The sequence below is a fragment of the Panthera tigris genome, chromosome F3 (assembly GCF_018350195.1).
Source record: "Panthera tigris isolate Pti1 chromosome F3, P.tigris_Pti1_mat1.1, whole genome shotgun sequence".
Lineage (NCBI taxonomy): Eukaryota > Metazoa > Chordata > Mammalia > Carnivora > Felidae > Panthera > Panthera tigris.
Window position 1 is genome coordinate 19,663,622 of NC_056678.1, and position 25,212 is coordinate 19,688,833.

The following is a 25,212-nucleotide window of genomic DNA, read 5'->3' on the forward strand; positions in this document are numbered from 1 at the left end:
GACTATAGATGCTGGAGAGGATGTGGAGAAACAGGAACCCTCTTGCACTGTTGGTGGGAATGCAAATTGGTGCAGCCGCTCTGGAAAACAGTATGGAGGTTCCTCAGAAAATTAAAAATAGACCTACCCTATGACCCAGCAATAGCACTGCTAGGAATTTATCCAAGGGATACAGGAGTACTGATGCATAGGGGCACCTGTACCCCAATGTTTATAGCGGCACTCTCAACAATAGCCAAATTATGGAAAGAGCCTAAATGTCCATCAACTGATGAATGGATAAAGAAATTGTGGTTTATATACACAATGGAATACTACGTGGCAATGAGAAAAAATGAAATATGGCCTTTTGTAGCAACATGGATGGAACTGGAGAGTGTGATGCTAAGTGAAATAAGCCATACAGAGAAAGACAGATACCGTATGGTTTCACTCTTATGTGGATCCTGAGAAACATAACAGAAACCCATGGGGGAGGGGAAGGAAAAAAAAAAAAAAAAAAAGAGGTTAGAGTGGGAGAGAGCCAAAGCATTAGAGACTGTTAAAAACTGAGAACAAACTGAGGGTTGATGGGGGGTGGGAGGGAGGGCAGGGTGGGAGGGAGGGCAGGGTGGGTGATGGGTATTGAGGAGGGCACCTTTTGGGATGAGCACTGGGTGTTGTATGGAAACCAATTTGACAGTAAATTTCATATATTAAAAAATAAAAAAAATAAAAAATAAATAAATAAATAAATAAATAAATAAATAAATAAATAAATAAAATTGTGCATGACTTGATCAACTGATGACCCATTGTCTCATTGCAGGTTGCAAATGAGAATTTTAAATTCCATTAACGAATTCTGTAAAAAGGACCTGTCTTTACCAGCCACTGATTTTCCTGAATACAGTTCCTACGGGAAAGGCAAGATAACTGTGTAACTCTTTCCCATTTTTTAACCAATCTTCAGAGTAATGAACTGTGCCCTAGAAAGACCCAACACTGACCACTTTTTATTATCAATTTGAAGTCATGGGTTCTTATATGTTTCATGTGTTTCAACTAAATGTAGTTATTGTTCTTTTTAATGATCAACTTTTCCAATGGAGCCAGCTGGAAGACTTCACAATTTGGCTTCATTGTTCTTTTGACACGACTATTAGCTTTTTAAAAATATTTTTATTGTAGTATAATATACATGACCAAAATTTGCCACTTTTACCATTTTTAAATGTACAGTAGCATTAATTACATTTGCAATGTTGCACAATAATCACCACTATTTCCAACTTTTCCATTACTCCAAACAGAAACTCTGTACCCAGTAAATAATAATTCTTCATCCACACCCCCAGCCTCTAATAACCAATAATCTATGTCTCTAGGAGTTTGACAATTCCAGATACTTCTTATAAATGAATCATACAATATTTGTCCTTCTGTGTCTGTTTAGTTCACTGAACAACTTTTCCAAGATTCATCTATTTCCATCATGTATCCATCTATGTTCCCTCATTTTTATGGTTTAATAATATTTCATTGTACGGACTACATTTTGTTTATCATCTATCAATGGACACTTGGAATTGTTTCCACCCTTTGGCTGTTGTAAATAATGTTGCAATAAACAATAGCATATCTGTATCTGTTTAAGCCACTGTGTTTGGATATATACCTAGGAGTGGAATTGCTAAGTTAATTCTATGTTTAACTTTTTTGAAGAACTGTTTAACTTTTTAAGCCAAACTATTTTTCACAGCAGTTGAACCATTTTACCACCAGCAATGTACAAGGGTTCCAATTTCTCCACATTCTCATTGATGTGACCCATAAGTCTTTGATTGCTTGCCAGTTTTCTGGCATAACATGATGCTCAAAATAATCTTGTATATTTATCGCTCTAAACTTAGAGTCAGCCATTTCTCCAAGGACTCCTGGGTTCTTTGAATTAAAAATAGTATTTAGAGAACACAAACTAGGTACTAGGGGTGCTCATAGATGCCGGGTTATTGTTGCTTCTGAGTCATTTCAATGAACAGAGATCTTTACCCTACTGGTGCTCTTTTAATTCCCAGCTTTTTCAGCTGGCAAAAGTTCTTTAAGTAAGAATAAATTCAGCACAAAGACCAAATGCAGGGCACTGCCAGTACAACTGGCCTCAAGGTAAAGATCAAATTAAGAGCGGCTACAAGACTTCTTGTTAAGAGTTCAGGAGGATTTGTGGCATTGTCTCAAACACCATCAACTAAACAAAAAAACCTTCTAAGGATCTTTTGGGCATTGTACTAAAGCACCCTAACTTGCAGCTCAAACTGGAAAGAGGTCTATCTCAAAGAGATTTATAGGTGCCTTTCTAAAGTAGAAGTGAACCCCCAATAAGATTCATAGAATATTTATAAAGTTTTAAAGATAATTTTACTAAAAAGCAACACACGTTTGGACTAAAATGCACAGAAAGAAAGGAGACTTGAACAGACATTTAAAGAAGGCTAAGAAAGTTATTGACTTGAAAAATTAGACCACTTCCTAAGGATACCTCAGAGATCATAGTCCAGATCCCAGAGGACAAAGGCAAAAGCTGCAGAGAACCAGTCTCAAAAAGCAGAACTGTACCTTTATCATGAAATGTCCCATGGTCTCCAGAGCAGGGGGTACTATGGATATAAGCCCAACTGGATTTTATAATTGCTGTGGGCCACTGACAGCTATATGCCTTCCATTTCTCCCTTATTAAATAGGAGTGATTAGTACAGTTACTGTATCACTGTCTTACTGTTTATGTTGGATGGGGGAGGAGGGAGCAGTAATTTTTCCTCCAGATTGAAAAGAAGTGCATTTGAGAAGCCCTATCCACATCTGGACTTGATAGAGATCATGAGATGCTGGAGTTGAGCCTGATGCCATAACTGGGAGGGACTTTTGTGGCCTTGGAAGGGAGGTTGTGGTATAGTTTTCACATTGGAGGGAAGTGAATTATTGTGGCCAGAGGAAAGAATGGGATAGATGGTCTCCAGAATAGCTACCATCAATTCTTCCTCTCCTGTACACACATGCTATTCCACATTCTAAGTGGTGACATCTCGGTCAAACATGAGACTTGCTCTGAACAGGAGAATGCATCAGAAATTATGTTATAGGATTTACCAATCCAGACCTTAAGAGAACTTATAACTTCTACATCTTCTTTCTTGGAAACTAGGCACAGTATATGAAAAACCCAATTACCCTAGGGCCATCATTCTGTGAGGAAGCCAAAGTTAGCAACTTGGAGAGGCCTAAAAGAATGAGAGAAAGACCAGTCAGCTTCCAACTCTTCTGAAAAACTATACTGGTAAAAGAACTGCAATTCTGAGCACCAAATATATGAGTGAAGAAACCAATATGGCAATCTGAGGCCCAGCAGATACCACATGGAGCAGAACTGCCCAACTAAGCTCAACCCAGATAGCAGAGTAAGAAAAATTCAAGTTGTTATCCTTTAAAGACCCTGCTTGTGGCACTCTGTCATGCAGCAATAGATAACTGAAATGCTGACTGAATTAACTCTTCATTTCTTTTATTTTTTTAATTTTTATTTCTAGCATATCCACTTGGTCCTTTTTTACAGATTCTATTCCTCCTTGAAATTCCCCCATTTCTGCATGTTGTTCACCTTTGTTTTACTAGGTCTATTGACTATTTTAATGTTCTTTGATAATTTCAACATTCTGTTCATCTAAGGGTCTGTTTCTATTGATTCTTTTTCTCTTGATTATGTGTCATATGTTCTTGTTTCTTCCATTGACCATAATTTTTTACCATGCCAGACACTGTGTGTTGAAAACAAAATGTGTTAAAAAAAAATTTGGTCCCAGAAAATGATGCATCCTTTCTCCTGTCAGGCCACTACTGTAAGGGTCTGTTTCAATCTAATCTGTTTCAAACTGGGCTTTGTTGCAATTTTACTTAGATTAGTTTACAAGTGGATTTAAATATTTTGAGAGCAGGATTACAACATCTCCTTTAGCACAACTTGGGATATGAACACCAGGGAGACTCTGGAGATTTTTTAATGCTTTGAATCCCAGTCACCAACTTTCAGAACCATGAGCTATCTCTGCTCTGCAGCCTGACCACCAGTGTTTGGGTCACTGGGGAGTTACCTTTTCTTTCTAGCCCCACTTCTAACTTTATGTACTTCAGGAGATCACTCTGAACTCTGATGTTCTCTCTAGTTTTTAGAGGGCTGCAGCAATGGCAAAGACCTGAAGTGTCTAGAAGGGATTTTGTTCCACCTGTGCTGCTCTTCCCTCAGCCTTCAGGGAGCATCTTCAGTGCATTTGGGGGAATATCCAGTGAGAGATTCAGTGAGACTTATGCCAGCCTTCAGTGGGCTATAAATTCTCCTATACTTACGCCTGCCTTCAGGGGGCTATTACTTTGTAGTCAGGAAAACCCCATACATCTAGGTGGAGGATTTGTTCAGTTCAGATGCTCTCCTCTAGCATTCATCAGGCCACTTCATTGCACTTGGAGAAGGTCCTTGCCTTTCTCTTAGGAAAGACCCCATGTTTCTCAAGGGAATTTCTGTCAGCTCTCTTGCCCAGTTCCCACCTTTGAAATTCTTTCCCGTGTGCTTAATAAAGAAAGATGAAGTTGGCAGGTGGATACTGACACATTCCATGACTAAGTACCCACACTAGTCCCCACGTGGTCATTAAAATCCATAGTCGACTTGGTTTCTCTTTACCCCTGTCTATGGTGGGATCTTCTCTTTCCTACTGTTCTCCCAGTGAGGAACACAACCATATGTCTCCTTTCTTCTCAAATATAACTCACACAGGCTTCTTTGCATCTTCAGCTCTCTGATGGATTTTCTTTAATTATGATTTCATATCTTACCCAGCTTATTCTCGTTACTTAGGTTAAAAAAAGAAGCTGCATCAAGAATTGAAATTTTCAGACTTTCTACTGACTTACTGAGTTTTAGTTCCACAAAACTCAGCTTCTCCATTGTAAAACAGGTGCCACCTGCCCTCAAAAAGCTGTGAAGATTAAATAGTAAACAGTAGTCAAATATCTAAAAATGGGGAAGGGGGTAAAATGCCTGTTTTGATTTAGACACAACTCACCTACCTGTTTGCTTCATCTCCCTTGCTCACTATACTCCATGGCTCTCATTTCCCTTCAGTAAGTACCTTCAAAGTCTCATGTGCACTAGCCTCTGAACACACTGTTCTTTTTTAGGAACACTTGCTACCTCTTCCCTCATTTTTCCTTCTTAACTCTTACATGTTAATTCTTCTGGGAAACCTTCCCTGACTCTCACCCCTCCAGCTAAATGCTTCCCCATCAGAGCACTTACCACTCTGTATTACAACTGTGTATTACATGTATACACTCCTCACTGGACATACTAAGTATTTGTTCATAAATAAATAAATGAGTGAATGAATAATTCACTCTGAATAGTGCTTTTCTTTGTTTTGGAAATTTTTATCAGACACCTATTTGGTACACAGCATGATGCTAGATGCTCTTTGAACAACAATGTATATCTATAACACACAGCTCCCAGCCTTAAGGAATATAACATCTATTTGGCAAGAAGGGAGATAAAAGAAAATAGAGGACACTTTAAATAGCAATCAAATATTCAAAAAAAATAAGGTGGTCATATAGAAAAAAAAATAATTTCAATTAGGAAAGGTAAGATCAACTTTTAAGAGTACCAAGTGTTGGTGATAGAACAAAAGATATAAAATCTGAGAATAAGCCTTTATGTTTGGCAGTTAGGAGGTTAGCAATGAACCCTGAGAGAAACTTCAGAATTTGGTGACAATAGAAGCCAGATTTCAGGGCATTTGGAGTGAAATAGTGGTGAGGAAGCCCAGTCCGTGGGTGGAGACCACATATTCAAGAAGTTTTTGGCAAGGAGAGAACAGAGGACAATTCTTTTGGAGGCAATAGATCAAGCCAGCTTAAAGGCAGATGGGAATGATCCTACAGGGAGGAAGAGAGATTGAAAATGCCTAGGAAAAGCAGCACCTGATAGAACATCATTCTGAAAGAGGTGACAGAAACTAGCACTACCTAGTGGAGCCAGGAGTGAGCTTAGCAAAGAGTGACTCCTCCTTCGTCAAGATAGGAGGAGAATAAAGGCAGAGACTTTGAGGGAGCAGGTGGAGAAGAAGAAACTGCCAGATGGCTTCCATCGTCTCAGAAAAGCACAAAGCAATACTTTGCTGGGAGGAAAAGAGGACTGTGGGAAACTTAAGGAGAGTGGAGAAGGTCTGGAAGAACTAATAGGAAGAAGTGTCCTCTCTTGGAACACGGTCTATGTCAGATTGCCCTATAGTCAACAAAACAGTGCAGATACATAAAGGACACATGACATAAAACCTTCCCCTGTGATTGGGCTGGTTTCTCCCAGACAGGCTAAAGAATTCTGATAGGGAAGACAAAGTCATTTTCAAATACCTCCTATGGTAGAGTAGGGGGGAAAAGAAGGAAAATAAAACCCAGAGGAGTGTTGCATCAGATCCCACAGTATAGGAGAAAAATACTCAGCATCTAATCAAAAAGGTAAAGACCAAGCTGAATAGTGATGACTGAAACAGGAGCTTTGAAGCAAACACAGAAACAGAGACAGGTATCAGAGTTCTAACTAGTGAAGTTCAGAGAACTCTTATTATTTCACAACACCCCAGACTATTTGGCTATATTTTTATCAACCCATCCACAATTGCAGCCATTTTCTTCCTAGAACATATTAAAAGCATGTTTGGCCTTTGGCATCAACAAACAAGCAGGTGGTGGCACAGAGAAATGTGTCACAGCCAGCAGGGCTCAAGGTCAATGTCAGGATCTAACACAAGACAAGTTCACAGTCCTGGAAAGGGCTAAACCACTGAGGTATTACCAAACAGAACTGGCACAAAGGGGCAAGTTAAAAGCTTTACACTAGAATCGAGATTGCATTCTGAAGGTTAGTTCTTGAGAAAAGAGGTAGGGTAGTCCATGTATTAAAGAATTTGGGACAGAGAAGTGACCAGGACTAAAAAGTATGACTAATCTTGGGCCTCTAACTAGTTACAAGGGTCACATTAAATTAGTTTCTCCTGCCACCATCAACATGAGTTTGGGAACTCCAAAAGGACTGAGCCAGCAGTGACAATGTATAGGCCCAGGACATGGTGCAGAAAGATTCTGGAGACAGAATCCAAGACTTGGTTGGCCAGAGAGAAGCTACTACACAAGACTCATGAACTAGGTCTAGAACCACAAAGTCAGGGAAGTGGAAATAATCATCATAACAGCACACAGAAATAAAGAATACTGGTCTGACATAAGTAGACACTAAGGTATTTCTGAAAAGAGAAATGTAAATAAGATGGGATAATTATGACTGCCCACAGGGAATTCTGTGCTCCCAATTTTTAAGGCCTGTGTTCAGCCTGAGGAAACAAGTAGACCTCCATAGGGGCATACAGTATAGGAACCAAAAAGACACAAAGGAATCAGCACAAGGAAGCTTCTAAAGTGAGGTCACATGCTATATAAGTAAAGCTGGGCTGAAATCTGAGAGCCTTTCCGACCTTAGGAAATTAGAATTGACAGAGGACAGTTTGGTGAGAGTGACCACAGGTAACAACTAAAATGTGCAGTGGACAGATGTAGTTTTTTTTTGCTGCCAAGCATCCCTCCTCTTACCTTATGAGGAAATATCCTTCCACCTGTTTCTCTATGATGTTGGGCATGGGTTTGTATATGAAGGCACAGTGCCTCCAAGTACCATCTTCCATCACACAAGCTGAAAGAACCCAGATCCCAGTTCTTCCTATATTTTGCCATCCTAGAAAAAAGGCACTGGTCTCTTCGCTCATCCAATCAGACTCTACGACTTTGAATCCTGAACACATAAGACAAGGAGGTGGGGACTGGCGGACACTGCAGTGGACAATAAGAGGATCCTTGATTCCTTCTAATTTTCTAAGTCTATGCCTGATCTCATCAATTCTCTGAGCCCCTCATATCTTTCCAATCTACGCCCTTTCTGGGTAAAATTATAACAGACAGTTTCAATCACCTGCAATCAAAACTGCAAATTGATACACACAGTGGTAGACGGTCAGAAGGATGAGAACATATCTAGTTGTTAGCAAGGGCAATATTGATGTAACTGACCTTGAAACAGAGATTACACTAGAAGTCCAGAACACAGAGAAAGAAATTACCATTGAGGTGAAACCGAGGAGTCAAAAGGTAAGAAAGGTGTGGGCATGAGTGGGTTTTAGAGAGAGAGAAACTACGTAAGTTAGCGGGGGCTTTGGAAAGGATGAGAGTCTGGTGGACACACAGAGTTTACTGTCTAGCAAAGAAAAGAAAGTAATATAAATAATTACCACAAAACGTGATAAGTGTCATAGTTAAGAATGTGAGTTTTGAAGTAAAAATAAATGTATTTAAATTCCACCCCTCACAAGTTATATGAATTCTGAGTACCTAAGTTCCTTTATATGTAAAATGTGAGAGTATCATATACATGGAAAACAATTCAAATAGTGCAGAAAACCTGGCATAGACTCAAGAAACTGTTATTTCTTTTTATAGGGAATATAGGGTGTTCCGTGGAAGCATAAAGCCATTCACCTAACCTGGTCTTGGAAAAGGAGAAGTTAGTGGTAACAAAGAAAGTGGTATTTAAGACCTGAGAGATGAATAATAAGAACAGTGGCAATAATTACTAACATTTATTGAGCTCTTTCATGTGCCAGGAGTATTAACCTCCTTTACTCTTCACAAGAGCCCTACAAGACAGGCACCAGCATTATCTCCATTTTGCGGATGAAAGAATGTGCTCAGAAGTTAAGCGCCCGCATCAAAATCACTACGTTAACTAGACAATGGGGAAAATGAGGAGTGGGAGAGGAGCAGAGGGGTAACATATTTGAGACTACTCAAAATAAACTTCTGATCTGCAGTCCTGTAAAATTCCTCATTGCCACAGACCCTACCTTCACCCCTTCAGAGTGGAGGTATTTTTCTGCCTACAAACATCCTCAGTTTTACAACATAAAATGTTCAGAGGACACAATTCCTTAGATTAAATTTTGTTTTCCACCATACTTTTCAAGAGATGTATTTTTCATAATCAAAGAGTAACTGATGTGGTTATTGATCATGACGAAATTAATAGATTTTAATTTGACTCGTGCCACAGCACGTCTCAAAGCTGGCTCTCAAAATCCTGCTCTGTTTCCTCCTGCTTCTGATTTAAGAAAAAAACATGGTAAACACTCTCCTTTCTGTTCAGAGAGGCGCCACATTTGTCCTGCACACTAATAAAAAAAAAAATCGTCTTTTCCCGATTTGAGCCCCGACTTCATTACTAAAATGTGGTGTCGGCCGAGGTGGGTGACTGGGGCAGCTGTTGAACATATGCCTTGCAACACACAACAGCCCACAAGTCCAGGAAGTGAGGGAAGCTGTATCCCTTCAACACTGAAGGGGAAATTGTAAGTAAACTTAAAGTAATTACCCAGTTGGAACCTGTCCAGGCCATGTTCAATGCAATTGAAAGCTTTTGTCCTTGATGCCAACCTTCTCCAGCTTAGGGAGGTCAGAGAATTTGGAGTATTTTCACCACTCTGTGCTGCAGAGACCTGATCTGCTTTGAAGATCTGTCTGAAATTCACTGAGGTCGCTGAGGGGAGGGATTACCGCCTTCCCAGCCAAAGAACATCCTGTCTCCTGAGAGTTAATATCATTTCAAATGCTCTTTGGTTCCTGTTAAATATTGCTGCTTTCTCTCTTCCTGTGTGTAGTGGTGAACAGAGCGCCTTCCACAGATATCATCCTACTGAGCAGCACAACAACCATGTAAGAGAAACAGGGCATGTATTCTCACTCTCAATTCAGAGACAAGGAAACTTGACGAGAGAGCATAACTGATTTAGTGGGGATGGAGTCATGGTCTTCTGAGTTTTGTCATCTGGGCAGTTAGTGTTCATTTTTCTTTACCCAATTTCGCCTCTAACACCATGATTCCCAATTATGATGGTTAATTTTAGGTGTCAACTTGACTGGGCCAAGATTAATTTATTTCTGGGTGTGTTTGTGAGGGTTTTTCCAGATGAGATTAGCATTTGAATCGGTGGACTCAGTAAAGCAGACTGCCTTCCCCAGTGTGGGTGCACACCAGCCAATCTATTGAGGGCCTGAACAGAACAAACCTTGGAGGGAGGAGGAATTCACCCCTTTGCTTCCTGCTTGCCTGCTTCAGCTAAGACACTAGCCTTCTCATGCCCCTGCACTGGGGTTTACAACACTGGCTCCCCCAGTTCTCAGGCTATCAGGCTCAGACCGGAATTATACCACCACCAGCTCTCTTGAGTGTCCAGCTTACAGACAGCACATGGTGGGACTTCCTAGCCTCCATAATCACATGAGTCAGTTCCTCATGATAAATCTCTTCCTTTATTTATTTGTTTATTTTGGGTTCTGGTTCTCTGGAGAACCCTTGTTAATACACAAACCGACCCTCATTTGGGCACATCTGAGGTTTGTTTTTTTTTTTTTACTTGCCTCAAAGGTCTTCAAGAAATAGCCCCTCAAAAATATTTTTGTCAAAACAAAAGTCACAGTAAGTAATATTTTTAAAGATAGACAGGCTTCTGGATCTTATGAGGATGATGACCGAGTACTTGCTGACTCCTTCAAATTCCACCTGGAGTATATGAATAAGCAGGAGGAACATGTGACTCTTTGGAGCTAATAAAAGAGCATGTGAATCTCATGGGAGGCTGGAAGCTGTTTTGAACTGGTACGTGGGGAGTGCACTGCATCCTGAGATAAAAGGCTATGAGAGGTAACAGTGAGAAAGAAGACTGGAAAAAAGCTTTTCACGGTAGCTCTTGACTTTCTCCCTCACTGTTTTGAGAAAATTATCACCAGCCTCCACCCCCCAAAAGTCCTTTTACATTCCACACAATCGTTGGCAGCGAAATAAGCAGTGGCGACACATGCTGGCGTGAGGAGATGCCGAAAGCGGAGCAGCTGACCAGGCCCTCCTGGAAAGCCACTGCCGGAACATGTAATGCTGTGTGTGTGTTAGGAAAAGGCACCCCTGCCTCCAGACAGGCACGGCCTCACACCAGGGTACACAGCTTGAGACTGGAGGTGGGTGGCAGCGTCCATTCCCCCCTCCCATGAATGGGAGCCACCTGCACAATTATGAGCAGCAGCCTCAGCCTTTCAGTATCCTGACGCCCACCAACTCCTCCCCCAAACTCCCTTGCCTGCAAGAATTACACTCTGTGGAGAGTGACTCATCCCAGGACTGCTTCTCCCCAATAATTTGATTTAAAGGAGAACCCCACCCAAGGAAGTTGCCCAGGGGACAGGCAATAAAGATAATGATACAAAGTGCTTTAATGGTGCCCGTTGTGCTACGGCCTAGGGCTCAACACATCCCATTGTTTAAAATGTGTCTAAATAGAGACTAATATTGATAGTTGGCCTTGTCCAACAAATATTACCAGGTAGATTAGCTGATATCCACAGCAGAACATGAGTTTATAAACCCAAAAAACTAGAGTCTAGTAAAGAGAGACAAAAACAGAACATCATACGCTATCTGAAGCAGAAACATTTCAACAAATGGAAGAATACAACATTAGTAAGATAACTAGGCTTAAGGAGATGTGGGATGATATTAGTGAAGAATAAGATATTTTACAAAGAAAGTGAAATACTAGATACAAAAAAAAATATGTAGTTGTAATACATAACAGGTGGAATAGAGCTAGAGAAAGAATTAGTGAATTGGATCAGAATGAGAAATTCTTCATAAAAGCAACAGGAAAGAATAGACAGAAAATATAATTAGAGAAAAATCTTAAAGCTAGGACTACAGAACACACAAGTAGAAGTATCCAGATAATAGGAACCCTGAGGGAATGGGGTGGAGAAATGGAAAAAGCAAAATATTTGAAGAAATAATGTAGATAAATATTCCAGGATTAATAAATGGTAACACCCTTCAGAATGAAAAGGTTCTTAGAGGACCCAATAGGACAGATAAGGAAAAACCCACACCTATTTGCATTATAATAACATCTTAAAATGTTAAAGCACAGAAAAATATTTAAAGCTTCCAAAATGGAAGGGTAAAAGGTTCCCTGTGAAGTAAAGAGTCAGGTTAACACTAGAATTTTCAAGAACAATGAAAACAAGATGATAATGGAATTTTTTTGAATGTAATGGAGTATAATTTTCAAGCACTGAAGGAAAATATAATTTCAAAACTAGAATGTTATTATAATTCACGTATGAGGGCATAAAAATATTTTCAACTTTTTAAGACTTCAGGAGGTTGACATACAAAAATCCCCACTAAAACCACTCTTGCAGAATACACTCAAATAAGAAAAAAAGCAGAAGTGCTGCATGACATAGGCAAAGGAAACACAGCTGAATAGTCTCGATGTTCAAGTTGGCTCTTTGAACAAATCAAAGCAATAGAAAGTAAACTCTGGTAAAACTGATCAAAGAATATTGGAAATAGACCAGTAAATAAAATACAGGGAAAAGACAGCAAATAACTATAAATACAACAAAGACCTAAATAATAATACTGTAAACTACACATATTAATAACTTTGAGACACAGAAGAAATAGAAAATGTCAAGTGCCAAAATTAGTGCAAGGTGAAATAGAAGACCTGAATGGGCAGATAAGTATATATTTAAAAGGAAATATTTAAGTTAAAGACCTCTTCTTCCAAAAAAATTTATAATCCCCACGTTCGGATTATAGTGAACTGCCAAAATTCTCAAGATTGGCTATTTTCTAAGTTGTAAGAATTTTTCAAGAGAAAAGAAAAAGCAAAAAAAAAAAACCAGCTAATTTAATGAGGCAACAATAACCAATATTTTCTTTAAAATCAAATAAAGATAATGTAAGAAATTAATCACATTAAATGTAGATGAGAAATCTAAATAAAACTCTTGCTAAATGGTTAAACATAAACGCATCTTAATGATCTAGTAATTATGTGGTTTTAAAGATCTTTCCTTTGAAAGGTACATACTGAAGCATTTTTTTATGAAATGGAGAATGTCTGGAATTTGCTTCAAATGATCCAGTCTGGGGGGTGTGAAGAAAGGACAATAGTTGAAGCAGATGGACCATAGTTGATAATTATTGAACCTAGGTGGTAGGTATATGAGATGGTTATATTATTCTCTGCACTTTTTATTTTTAATTTTGCACAAGAAAAAACAAAAAATGATTATTAGTCATTCCAGTATTGAAAGAGTAGTTTAAAAAAATCAGAGAAATCTATAAATGTAATTTATAATAGTAACAGACTTAAAAATAAAAATATGATTCTCTCAATCAGAAATCCAGACAACTTCCTTAACTTTTTAAAGGTCATATCACAAGAACCTATAGCAACATTATAATTAATGAATAATTTTGGGCGTTTTCCCTATAAAATTGACAGCAAGAAAAGAAAGTCATCATTAGCACTAACATTTTTTAACATAGTATTAGAAGTCCTAGCCAACACTATAAAGAAAGAAAAAAAAAAGACGTAAGATGGAAATAAGGCATTTCAAGAAAGAGACATAACTGTCATTATTTACAGACTGATTAAAAAGAGAATTCAGCAAGTCTGGAAGGTACAAGATCAATTTATAAAAGTTAATAGGATTTTAATATCATAAAGATGTCAGTTCTCCCCCAAATTAATCTATAAACTCAATGCAATCTCATTTAAATTACCAGCTGGAATTTTGAGAAACTCAATAAACTCATTTGAAATCTTACATGGAAAATTAAAGATCCACAAATATTTAAGTCAACCTTGAAAAAATAAGCTTAGACCTTTTGCAGAAGATGGCGGCGCAGGAGGACGCTGGGCTCACCCCGTCCTGTGGCTCACTTAGATTCCACCCACACCTGCCTAAATAACCCAGAAAACCAACAGAGGACAAGCAGAATGGATTCTCTGGAGCCAAGTGTAGATGAAAGCCCCACAGAAGAGGGTAGGAAGGGCGGAGAGGCGGTGCGTGCTACATGGACTGGCAGGAGTGAGCCGGGGCAGAGGGGCAGCCCGCCAGCAAAGCCGAGCCCCCGAGTCTGACTTGCAAAAGCAGAGGGGCCAGTCGGAGTGTGTTCTGACAGCGAGCGGGACTTAACATCTGGAAGGTTATAAGTTAACAGCTCTGCTTGGAGAGCGGGAGGGCTGGAGGACAAAGGGAGGGAGAGTTGTTGAGCCCCGGAGGACAGAGCGCAGCTTGGCAGGGAACAAAGGTGCTCGCCAGCACCATCTCCCTCACCCATCCCCCAGCCAAAGTCCCAAAAGGAACCAGTTCCTATCAGGGTACTTGCTTACATCGCGCAAACACCCAACGCTTCTGCAGACCCATCCCTCCGGCAGGTCTGCCTCCCTCCCGGTGCCACAGGGCCCCTCCCAAAGCAGACCTCTGAAGGACAAGCTAGCTGAGCCTGCCCCTCCCACCCCTGTGCACCTTGCCCATCCACCCAAGCTAATATGACAGATCCCACGGAAGCAGCACCACAAGCCTGGCAGAGTGCAAGTAGCCGAGACGGGCCACGCCACCCCACAGTGAATCCCACCCCTAGGAGAGGGGAAGAGAAGGCACACACCAGTCTGACTATGGCCCCAGCGGTGGGCTGGGGGCAGACATCAGGTCTGACTGCAGCCCCGCCCACCAACACAAGTTACTCAAGACAGGACAGGGGAAGTGCCCCGCAGTTCCACACCACTCCAGGGACTATCCAAAATGACGAAACGGAAGAATTCCTCTCAAAAACACCTCCAGGAAATAACGACAGCTAATGAACTGATCAAAAACTATTTAAACAATATAACAGAAAGTGAATTTAGAATAATAGTCATAAAATTAATCGCTGGACTTGAAAACAGTATAAAGGACAGCAGAGAATCTATTGCTACAGAGATCAAGGGACTAAGGAACAGCCAGGAGGAGCTAAAAAATGCTATTAATGAGCTGCAAAATAAAATGGAGACGATCACGGCTCAGACAGAAGAGGCAGAGGAGAGAATAGGTGAACTAGAAGATAAAATTATGGAAAAAGAAGAAGCTGAGAAAAAGAGAGATAAAAAAAAATCCAGGAGTATGAGGGGAAAATTAGAGAACTAAGTGATGCACTAAAGAGAAATAACCTACGCATAATTGGTATTCCAGAGGAGGAAGAGAGAGAGAAAGGGGCTGAAGGTGTACTTGAACAAATCATAGCTGAGAACTTCCCTGATCTGGGGAAGGAAAAAGGCACTGGAATCCAAGAGGCACAGAAAACTCCTTTCAGACGGAACTTGAATCTATCTTCTGCATGACATATCATAGTGAAACTGGAAAAATACAAGGATAAAGAGAAAATTCTGAAAGCAGCTAGGGATAAACATGCTCTAACATATAAAGGGAGACCGATAAGAGTAGTGATGGATCTCTCTACTGAAACTTGGCAGGCCAGAAAGGAATGGCAGGAAATCTTCAATGTGATGAACAGAAAAAATATGCAGCCGAGAATCCTCTATCCAGCAAATCTGTCATTTAGAATAGAAGGAGAGATAAAAGTCTTCCCAAACAAACAAGAACTGAAGGAATTCGTCACCACTAAACCAGCCCTACAAGAGATCCTAAGGAGGATCCTGTGAGACAAAGTACTACAGACATCACTACAAGCATGAAACCTACAGACATCACAAGACTCTAAACCCGTATCTTTCTATAACACTGAATGTAAATAGACTAAATGCGCCAACTAAAAGACATAGGGTATCAGAATCGATATAAAAAACAAGACCCATCTATTTGCTGTCTACAAGAGACTCATTTTAGACCTGAGGACACTTTCAGATTGAAAGTGAGGGGATGGAGAATTATCTATCATGCTACTGGAAATCAAAAGAAAGCTGGAGTAGCCATACTTATATCAGACAAACTAGACTTTAAATTAAAGGCTGTAACAAGAGATGAAGAAAGGCATTATATAATAATTACAGGGTCTATCCATCAAGAAGAACTAACAATTATAAATGTGTATGTGCCGAATACAGGAGCCCCCAAATATATAAAACAATTAATCACAAACATAAGCAACCTTATTGACAAGAATGTGGTAATTGCAGGGGACTTTAATACCCCACTTACAACAATGGATAGATCATCTAGACACATGGTCAATAAAGAAACAAGGGCCCTGAATGATACATTGGATCAGATGGACTTGACAGATATATTTAGAACTCTGCATCCCAAAGCAACAGAATATACTTTCTTCTCGAGTGCACATGGAACATTCTCCAAGATAGATCACATACTGGGTCACAAAACAGCCCTTCATAAGTATAGAAGAATTGAGATCATACCATGCATACTTTCGGACCACAATACTATGAAGCTTAAAATCAACCACAGGAAAAAGTCTGGAAAATCTCCAAAAGCATGGAGGTTAAAGAACACCCTACTAACGAATGAGTGGGTCAACCAGGCAATTAGAGAAGAAATTTAAAAATATATGGAAACAAACGAAAATGAAAATACAACAAGCCAAACGCTTTGGGACGCAGCGAAGGCAGTCCTGAGAGGAAAATACATTGCAATCCAGGCCTATCTCAAGAAACAAGAAAAATCCCAAATACAAAATCTAATAGCACACCTACAGGAAATAGAAGCAGAGCAGCAAAGACACCCCAAACGTAGCAGAAGAAGAGAAATAATAAAGATCAGAGCAGAAATAAACAACATAAAATCTAAAAAAACTGTAGAGCAGATCAACAAAACCAAGAGTTGGTTTTTTGAAAAAAAAAAACAAAATTGATAAACCTCTAGCCAGGCTTCTCAAAAAGAAAAGGGAGATGACCCAAATAGATAAAATCATGAATGAAAATGTAATTATTACAACCATCCCTCAGAGATACAAGCAATTATCAGGGAATACTATGAAAAATTATATGACAACAAACTGGACAACCTGGAAGAAATGGACAAATTCCTAAACACCCACAAGCTTCCAAAACTCAAACAGGAGGAAATAGAAAGCTTGAACAGACGCATAACCAGCAAAGAAATTGAATCAGTTACCAAAAATCTCCCAACAAATAAGAGTCCAGGACCAGATGGCTTCCCCAGGGAATTCTACCAGACATTTAAAGCAGAGATAATACCTATCCTTCTCAAGCTATTCCAAAAATAGAAAGGGAAGGAAAACTTCCAGACTCATTCTATGAAGACAGTATTACTCTGATTCCTAAACCAGACAGAGACCCAGTAAAAAAAGAGAACTACAGGCCAATATCCCTGATGAATATGGATGCAAAAATTCTCAATAAGATACTAGCAAATCGAATTCAACAGCTTATAAAAAGAATTATTCACCATGATCAAGTGGGATTCATTCCTGGGACGCAGGGCTGGTTCAATATTCGCAAATCAATCGACGTGATATATCACATTAATAAAAAAAAGATAAGAACCATATGATCCTGTCAATCGATGCAGAAAAAGCATTTGACAAAATTCAGCATCCTTTCTTAATAAAAACCCTCGAGAAAGTCGAGATAGAAGGAACATACTTAAACATCATAAAAGCCATTTATGAAAAGCCCACAGCTAATATCATCCTCAATGGGGAAAAACTGAGAGCTTTTTCCCTGAGATCAGGAACACAACAGGGATGTCCACTCTCACCGCTGTTGTTTAACATAGTGTTGGAAGTGCTAGTATCAGCAATCAGACAAAAAAAGGAAATCAAAGGCATCAAACTTGGCAAAAATGAAGTCAACCTTTCACTTTTTGCAGATGACATGATATTATACATGGAAAATCCGATAGACTCCACCAAAAGTCTGCTAGAACTGATACATGAATTCAGCAAAGTTGCAGGATACAAAATCAATGTACAGAAATCAGTTGCATTCTTATACACTAATAATGAAGCAACAGAAAGACAAATGAAGAAACTGATCCCATTCACAATTGCACCAAGAAGCATAAAATACCTAGGAATAAATCTAACCAAAGATGTACAAAATCTGTATGCTGAAAACTATAGAAAGCTTATGAAGGAAATTGAAGAAGATATAAAGAAATGGAAAAACATTCCGTGCTCATGGGTTGGAAGAATAAATATTGTTAAAATGTCAATACTACCCAAAGCTGTCTGCACATTCAATGCAATCCCAATCAAAATTGCACCAGCATTCTTCTTAAAGCTAGAACAAGCAATCCTAAAATTCACATGGAACCACAAAAGGCCCCGAATAGCCAAAGTAATTCTGAAGAAGAAGAGCAAAGCAGGAGGCATCACAATCCCAGACTTTAGCCTCTACTATAAAGCTATAATCATCAAGACAGCATGGTACTGGCATGATAACAGACACATAGACCAATGGAATAGAATAGAAACCCCAGAACTAGACCCACAAAAGTATGGCCAACTAATCTCTGACAAAGCAGGAAAGAACATCCAATGGAAAAAAGACAGTCTCTTTAACAAATGGTGCTGGGAGAACTGGACAGCAACATGCAGAAGATTGAAACTAGACCACTTTCTCACACCATTCACAAAAATAAACTCAAAATGGATAAAGGACCTGAATGTGAGACAGGAAACCATCAAAACCTTAGAGGAGAAAGCAAGAAAAGACCTCTCTGACCTCAGCCGCAGCAATTTCTTAGTTGACACATCCCCAAAGGCAAGGGAATTAAAAGCAAAAATGAACTATTGGGACCTCATGAAGATAAAAAGTTTCTGCACAGCAAAGGAAACAATCAACAAACTAAAAGGCAACCAACGGAATGGGAAAAGATATTTGCAAATGACATATTGGACAAAGGGCTAGTATCCAAAATCTATAAAGAGCTCACCAAACTCCACACCCAAAAAACAAATAACCCAGTGAAGAAATGGGCAGAAGACATGAATAGACACTTCTCTAAAGAAGACATCTGGATGGCCAACAGGCACATGAAAAGATGTTCAACGTCGCTCCTTATCAGGGAAATACAAATCAAAACCACACTCAGGTATCACCTCACGTCAGTCAGAGTGGCCAAAATGAACAAATCAGGAGACTACAGAGGCTGGAGAGGATGTGGAGAAACGGGAACCCTCTTGCACTGTTGGTGGGAATGCAAACTGGTGCAGCTGCTCTGGAAAACAGTGTGGAGGTTCCTCAAAAAATTAAAAACAGACCTACCCTATGACCCAGCAGTAGCACTGCTAGGAATTTACCCAAGGGATACAGGAGTACTGATGCATAGGGGCACTTGGACCCCAATGTTTATAGCAGCACTCGCAACAATAGCTAAATTGTGGGAAAAGCCTAAATGTCCATTAACTGATGAATGGATAAAGAAATTGTGGTTTATATACACAATGGAGTACTACGTGGCAATGAGAAAGAATGAAATATGGCCCTTTGTAGCAACGTGGATGGAACCGGAGAGTGTGATGCTAAGTGAAATAAGCCATACAGAGAAAGACAGATACCATATGTTTTCACTCTTATTGTGGATCCTGAGAAACTTAACAGAAACCCATGGGGGAGGGGAAGGGAAAAAAAAAAAAAAGAGGTTAGAGTGGGAGAGAGCCAAAGCATAGGAGACTCTTAAAAACTGAGAACAAACTGAGGGTTGATGGGGGGGGTGGGAGGGAGGGGAGGGTAGGTGATGGGTACTGAAGAGGGCATCTTTTGGGATGAGCACTGGGTGTTGTATGGAAACCAATTTGACAATAAATTTCATATATTAAAAAATAAATAAATAAACAGAATCATAAATATTAAAAAAAAAGAAAAAAGAAGCTTAAAAGATAGAAGCAGGGAGTTATTCTATCAGATATTAAATATAGTAATAAAGCCCTAGCAATGAAAATAAGAGGATATTGACTTGAAGACAAAATATGGACAATGGAAAAGCACTGTCCCACTGAGAACAGTAAGAGCTAAGAGAGAGCGAGCATGTATGCATGAGAACTTAATGCCTGATAAAGATGGCACCACAAATCAAAGAGGAAAAATGGTGTTTAGTGAACAAGATTGGGGAAGTTAGCTCATTACATGGACAAAAATTAAATGAGACCTCTACTTAATATCTCATATAAAGCTGGAAGAAAGCTGTATTAGAGTATCTGTGTGGCCTAGGTATGAAGAAGGGCACAAGTCATAAAGACCAAAAAGAAGAGTGTGCATCAAAATTAAACACTTCTCTATTCAACAAAGGGCATCAAAAAGTTTATAAAGAGATAACAGATTGGGAGAATAGATTTGCAATGTCTCAAACAAACAAAAAAAATCTACCTGGAACATACAAGGAACTTGTAACAAGTCAACATTAAAAATATATATACAGGAACATCAGTTTGCAAATGGGTAAAGTATAGGAACATGTAATTCACAGAGAAGAAATCTAAATGGCTACCAAACATATGAAGATATGCTCAAAATTAGTAGTAATCAGAAAACCATAAAGAGGTACCTGGGTGGCTCAATCAGTTAAGGTCTGACTTCAGCTCAGGTCATGATCTCGCAGTTCATCAGTTTATGAGTTGGAGCCTTGCATCAGGCTCTCTGCTGTCAGCAGGGAGCCCACTTCAGATCCTCTGTCCCCGTTTCTCCCCAGCTTACACACACACACACACACACACACTCTCTCTCTTAAAAATAAGTCTTTTTTTAAAAAAAGAAAAATACATGTATGCAAAACAATAATTTACATTTTAAGATAATACATCCAAACCAAAGGATGCACATTAGACTTTAGAATGGTTGCCTACTGAGGTGCCTGGGTGGCTCGGTCGGTTGAGTGTCCGACTTCGGCTCAGGTCACGATCTCTCAGTTCATGAGTTCAAGCCCCGCGTTGGGCTCTGTGCTGACAGCTCAGAGCCCGGAGCCTGTTTCTGATTCTATGTCTCCCTCACTCTCTGCCCCTCCCCCACTCATGCTCTGTCTCTCTCTGTCTCAGAAATAAACATTTAAAAAAATTAGAATGGTTGCCTATGGGTACAGAGAAGGAAATGGGGCAAAAGGAAATGAATGAATGAATGAATGAATGAGTGAATGAATGAATGAGTGAATAACCTTACATGGATTAATGATAATGTATCACGAACAGAGGGGTAAAAACAGCATTCATTAGGTTTCATAACAAACAAATAAATAAGAATTCATCAGTTCCTGTGTCAGCATTAAGAGAAACAGTGAAGAGATGAGGCAGAACAGTTAAGCATACAAGGCAAAATCAGCTCCATGCAGCAAATAAACAAAGGCTGAAAATTCTTGCTTTGGTTCATGGTTCACACACTTGTTTGGTCTCTGGACCACTTTCTTCATCAAGACCAGAGACCCTAAGAAGCACCAACCCTACCCACTCCTGCCTATTCTCATCCCTCTAAATCCTCTCTGAGTGCCTAGGAAGATGACCACAGCTTTTTATGAGAGGCTGATGAAGACAGACGCAAGCAAATGATGACTCATACCAGGAACGTTACAAAGACCTGCCATGATCCCAGAACATTTCCCTTTAACCCTAAGCTGCAAAATAAAGCTTTGGAATTCTAACATCTACAGAGAAGTAAAAAGGTAGAATCTTTAATGGTGACATTTGTGACATTATTGACTAGTGAAATATCAAAATAACCTTACCCTTAGCTGTAGAGCCCAACTGTCCCAGGGTTCTTGTTTCTCTTTCTCCTTCCCTTCTGCCCTGCCCTGACACGGTCAGAAAACAAGGCAGGAAGCAAAAAATTATATAACTGGTTTTTGCCTAAGAAGACCTCCCAGTGGGCCTCTGCATCACCAGGGTTTATAGCAGCTTGCAGAAGTATCATCTTCACTGCTACAATGACTGAGATCCTGGCACTGACCTTTTCCTCCCTGTAAGGGAAGCCTTTCCACCCCTGCTGTCCCCATGCAGATTCACTCTTAATTATGCTCTACATGACTCTGTTTCCCACAAGTTCTCACCTATGTGTCCTCTGGCTTCCAGTCGAGTTTGGTCAATCAGGAGTAATGGCAGACCAGAATAGTGAGGAACTTCCCCAGTTTCCCTCCTGAAGGGCTGTTACAAGGCTGTCTGTGTTCCAGCAATCTCAACCACAGTCAAATGATGCTCCCCAGAAGCTCTTAATGTCTTAGGGTTCCAGGAACCATATATCTCCCCCGCCCCCCACACACACTCCTTTTTAGACTGAGGGCTGGTACCAGAGCCCACTGCTGCTAGCTCCAGGGTTCTTGCACTGTTGCTGGTAGTTTTTCTACATCATACCTTTAAAAATGATTCTTTCAATAAAAATCTCCTGAAATGATCCCAATGTAATCCTGCCATCTGTTTCCTACAGCAACCATGACTGCTGCACCCAACCTGCTCCATATTTGGCAAAGGTAGTAGAAATAAGTTTGCCTTTTTTGAGGACCATCTTTAAGCCCCTGTGAACACTCAGAGTTTCAAATTTTGATGTTACTTAGAGGTTGTGAGTCAAAGTTATAAACCATACTGGTTTGGGGCCCTGGTCTCAATCACCAAAAATATGCCAAGAGGACCTTTGAAAATGACGGATCAAAGCTTTCCTCAATCTGTTTTCAGAGGTATCATCACACCCTTCTGGGAAATTTTGCCAGAGAATACCCTCTGTGCTTTTATAGGTTTCATTATAATTGTAACAGTTTTATGTTTCACTGTTAAGAGTTGAATAAAACTTTACTCATAAAAAGTAAATCGATGCAAATCCCTAGACAAATGGAATGGTCTCAGCATCATAATATTAATTTATATGGCATATGCAGCATAACTTTCATCTGCAGAGCACCTCAGATTAAAATGACTTACAGGGTTAAAGAATCGTTGGGGCAGGCTGAGAAGGAGCTAGTCCACAAGACAAAGGTACCAAATGGATATCAATAAGCTAACCGGGGATCACTTCACCACTCTACTGGGTGCCAGACAACTTGGAGGTAAAATACCACAGCTGTTAACTGCTAGAGCAGAGAGTCTCAATTTAAGAAGGAGAATAAAGAAAAACGGTCTGCCGACAAGTACTGCACAAGGGGAGTTTAGAAGGCACAGCACAATGAGGACAAGTAGAGTCACTTGGGAGAGCCACAGAGTTTCATCTCCTGCAACGCAGCCTTGTTCACTAACTACACTATTACTTAAGGCAAGGTATTGGTGTTACTTTTTTTGTAAGTTTATTTATTTTTTAGAAGAGACAGAGACAGCATGAGTGGGGGAGGGGTAGAGAGAGGGAGAGAGCGAGAATCCCAAGCAGGCTCAGGGCTGCCAGCTGTGGAGCCTGATGCAGGGCTCAAACCCACGAACCATGGAGATCATGACCTGAGCCACCAAGAGTCAGACGCTTAACTGACTGAGCCACCCATGTGCCCCTGGTGTCACTTTTTTATATACACTCTCCCCACTGCACACACCATTCAGAGACACATGTTTATCGGATACATACACAGAAGAGTCAGTGTTCAAGAGTACCTATCAACCAGTCACTCAACAAATGTGTCCTATGTTCCTGGCACTGTCTGAGCCCTGAGAAACGAACAGTAAACAAAACAGTTCTTGGTCTCATGAAACTTACATTCCAGTTGTCCATGTTGTTGGGTGGAGTGGGGAAGGGGACAGTAAATAATAAACCAATATGCAAGATGGCAAATAGTACAAAAGGCTAAGGGGAAAAATGATCCAAATGAGAGTGATAGAAGATGCTATTTTACAAACTTTGGACAAGGGAGCCAATAGCTAGGAAAGATAGACAAGTCAGATAAGGTCCTCTCATCTGGGAAGGTATTCACATTTTTTGATACAGTGGTACACAGTGGGTGTACTTAGTACACAGTAGGGACTAACCAAATCATGTAGACTGGATGTGACCACAAGTAGACCAGACTTTAGCCTTTCCTAAAGTGACTCTGCTGCTGAGGCAGCCCAGTACCTATGGTGTCCTGGAGAAAACAATGCATTGCCAGAACCATCCCCCATGAGCCCGATTTTATACACTCTTTTGATTCTGAGATGCAGTAACAGATAAAGCTCTATAGGAAGGGATCAAGAGGAAGGTAGGTGACAGGTACCAAGTGAGTCCCACAGGCTATAAACCTGTCACAAGGAAAATAAGGATGATAAGAGTTTATATCTGCAAAGCTCTAGCCTCCAAGGAAATCATGAGTCTCTTTCCAGATTGCCTACTGAAGTAATTAAACATCAGGACATCCCTTACTGACACAGGGAAACTCTCCTTGGCTTCATTTCATAGATGGTAAAACTGAGGCCCTGAGACATTCTTTAATTACCCTATCTAAGGTTAACTATGATTAGCAGAGGCAAAACATAGGGCTGGGCAATTGGCTACATTATTAAAAGGGAAAGATATAGCCCAGACTACTGGGGAACTTCTGCCTGTATTCCATAAAGTGACTATATTTACCTAACAATTGTTTCCCTCCTCCCTTCACTATGCTTATAAGGTCATGTCAGAGATCATTAAGGAGGTTTGAGAAATGGTAAGTCACAGTTGAAAGAACACATTCACATTTGAAAGGCCATTCAAATGAACACACATTTTACAAGAACACAGAAACAAATATAAACAAATAAGCCACTCCTTTACCTGACACAAAAATCAAACAAATACCCTATGTATGACAGTGAAGCTGACCTACCTTGAAGACTGACCCAGTGGCTCTCTGACAAGTCCTTAGCTTTTCTCAATCCAAGCGTCATGCTCTGAAAAAGAGACATAATAATATAGATAGCCCCTATCATTAGTTTTCAAAATTACTGCACGTGCAAAGAACGCCATGGTAGACTACAGTAATGCTTGCCAATATGCAGTTCTTTTCCTTCTTGGTCACATGTAAGATTATGAAGTTTAGTTTGTGAAGCTACATAAAAAGTGATTCCGGATGAGTCAGCAAAAAGTCTCAGTGACATTCTCCAGCCTCCATCCTTCCCTTTGGTCGAGAGTTTGGGGGCTATGTATCTCGATGGTAGGGCCAAAATTACTGAAGAAGGATGGATGGATGGATGGATGGGTGGATGCATCGATGGATGGACAGATCCATGGACGGATGGGTAGGTGGGGACAGCTTCCTGGATAGCTGCAGGAAACCACAATGGATTTTGCAGGAGCAAAAATAAATAAATAAATAAACCCTTGCTGTTAAAACACTAAGATATCAGAGTTG

The 25,212-nt window shown here is 40.0% G+C and overlaps 1 protein-coding gene across 1 annotated transcript in view; it reads right to left on the minus strand.

The window, feature by feature from the left end:
* LOC102959460 overlaps positions 1 to 25,212 on the minus strand; it is a 495,184-nt gene that overhangs the window by 366,035 nt on the left and 103,937 nt on the right. The window contains exon 5 of the mRNA XM_042976372.1: positions 24,688 to 24,751. The gene's annotated coding sequence lies outside the window, so the exon portion shown is untranslated. The remainder of the gene's footprint in view (positions 1 to 24,687; positions 24,752 to 25,212) is intronic.